General features: G+C 47.9%; 1 pseudogene; it reads right to left on the reverse strand.

The window, feature by feature from the left end:
• Positions 1–2003: 2003 nt before the first annotated feature.
• Positions 2004–2121, reverse strand: LOC126413539 (5S ribosomal RNA; annotated as a pseudogene).
• Between the last annotated feature and the right edge of the window lie 550 nt (positions 2122–2671).

Below are 2671 nucleotides of genomic sequence, written 5' to 3' on the forward strand. Positions count from 1 at the left end.
ACGTTACAGCAGCGAGACACTAAGTTTTGCTCCCGTGTACGGGCTGGAACCACTAGGGACAATTCACAACCATTCGACGAAATTTGAACGTGGCTCGAAGCAGCTAAGGCGCTTTTTAGCCCTCCTATTTGGTGTCCTGTGATATGATCACGGGGGGATGCGACACTGTCAAATGCCCACTTCAGCAAAACCATCAGTGGCACTCGCCCACCTTTCAAAAATGAATGTGTGAATTCCTAAGGGACCAAACTGCTGAGGTCACCTACTGAAAATAACTTACGCAGAAGGACAACACACTCGGCCATGCCCGAGGGAGGACTCGAACCTCCGGCGGCAGGGGCCGGGCAATCTGTGACAGGGCACCTCAAACCGCGCGGCCACTCCGCGTGGCCGCCCATATTTATTGAGAATCTTAAATTCGTACGAAGTCCTAGGCACTTGCAGACCAGCAACCCCTTCAACAAACTCCGATACCAGACGGCCTTCTATCAGGCGCAAGATCAGGAAAGCAGCAGTGAAAGAGCAGCAGTGTAGGCTGCTTGCAGGCGCCTGGAACTCCAAAAATTGGTTCTGTCTCTACACATACATTTTTTAGCTGGTGAACAAGGTGGCTGGGTGGCACCAATGGTTTCGCCGAAACGGGGAGTGTTAGAAGTATCCTTTTTCGTTTTATCCATGGATGTGTCAGTGTAGCAACCGTCACGCCCTTCTCCACCCTGATCACCCCCCCTCCCCCCCCCCCCCCCCGAAGGAAAGAAAACATAAGCATACTTTGACTTTGCTGCTTCTGATCAAGTTCAAATTCCGAATGCTGTTGAACGGTTCCTAGTGGTTCCATCCTGTACACCAGAACTAAAATTGTGGTCACCCTGCGTTCCAAAGAGTAAGATCACGTTTAACGAGCATGCACTTTGAATGTCCTTAGGGAACGGTTGTAACGTCCGAGAGCATCGGCAGTGTCAAAAGTTGTGAATAAAATCCTCCTGTAGCTCAACGCACTGGGAACCATTGTTTTTGACTGCAAAATTTGTGGGAATCTACGCCCCAGGGAAAGGAATGCTTTCAGCTATGTGTTTTGTGCCAGCCTCTGAGGTCTTTCCGTCCCGTTTCTGAGCGGCCATGTGTCTACAACGTTCTCCTCGGCCACTTATAAGAAAATTGCATGGTTTCTGCGCAGTGCTTCGTGGTTCTAGCCTCCATCGCAAAGGCGTCAAAAGAAGTGGTGAAATGTTGGTAAGAGGTAGTGTGACGTCCTTCCCATTGTGTGGCACGTACTCGATGGCGGTGGGCAGGTTTGTGGTGAAGTTTGGTGCCAGTGTGACATCATTAACCCGCCTCTCGTATCATATGAACTCCAGAGCTATGTCCTTTCTTTCGTATGTGTCGACACATTGCTGTTTGAAGCGGCCTTGAGGCCAAGGGCGAGTTTCCAGGAGGCCACGCGTTTACATCGTTAAAGAGGAAGGTTGTAGGCAGATTTCAGTCAAATTTAACACTTAAGCATCGCAATGGGTGCAAATTACTGTGTTTCGCAAAAGTGATCTTTTAATTCTGATGGGCGGTGTATATTAGTGTGCTGCGCCGGCTTCGCACAAGTACCGCAAAGTGTTTTCTGCCTATAACAAAGATATTTTTCGAAGGCATACGACGCACGTAATGGCTGTCCAGTCCAGCCCCTTCACGAAGGAAGAGAGCTGAATAGAATTAATTCCATACTTCCAACCTCTGATCCGAGTTGCTTGCAAAATTCTTGAGTTCATTTGTAGTAACAAGGGATCTGACTTCCAATTAATGAAAAAAAAGCACACCGTCTTCAGGCCACGAGTGGCCTACTGGGACCATCCGACCGCCGTGTCATCCTCAGTGGAGGATGCGGATAGGAGGGGCGTGGAGTCAGCACACCACTCTCCCGGCCGTTATGATGGTATTCTTGACCGAAATCGCTACTTTTCGGTCGAGTAGCTCCACAATTGGTATCACGAGGCTGAGTGCACCCCGAAAAATGGCAACAGCGCATGGCAGCCCGGATGGTCACCCATCCAACTGCCGACCACGCCCGACAGCACTTAACTTCGGTGATCTCACGGGAACCGGTGTATCCACTGCGGCAAGGCCGTTGCTCTAATTAATGAAAAAAGTGCTTAATTTTGTGATGGTACTGGGATCGAGAGGTGTGCATAACAGTTTGTTCATAATCTAACATTCCTTATTTCGTTAAACATTTTTAAATTCGCTACCAGGATCGAAGTTCCACTTCAAAAAATTGCGGGTCATTGTACATTAACGCTAATTCGCTTGTGTTTCGTTCTGTCCTTGTTAGGTGTCTTTGACAACGGTGTGGATATTTCCTACAACCAGAAAAGAACATTTCAGCAATCTATGAGGATCGTTCAGTACGTAATGCCCCACTTTTTTTTTCTCGGAACATATTTACTTGTAAGAGACAAAATTGTATGATAATATACAACAGCATGTCTTGCCCATGTCATATTTTTCTACATTGTCTCCATCACGTTTTATGGCCCTATTCCAGCGTTGTGGAAGAGCATGCGTTTCCTGCTGGTAAAAGCTGTTGTTCTGTAGGCGTAGCCATGTTTTCACTGCATGACTGACACTCTCGTCATCTTCAAAGTGTGTTCCCCGTAGAGAATCTTTAAGCGCCCCAAAGAGA

Source organism: Schistocerca serialis, chromosome 7 (genome assembly GCF_023864345.2).
Source record: "Schistocerca serialis cubense isolate TAMUIC-IGC-003099 chromosome 7, iqSchSeri2.2, whole genome shotgun sequence".
Taxonomy (NCBI): domain Eukaryota; kingdom Metazoa; phylum Arthropoda; class Insecta; order Orthoptera; family Acrididae; genus Schistocerca; species Schistocerca serialis.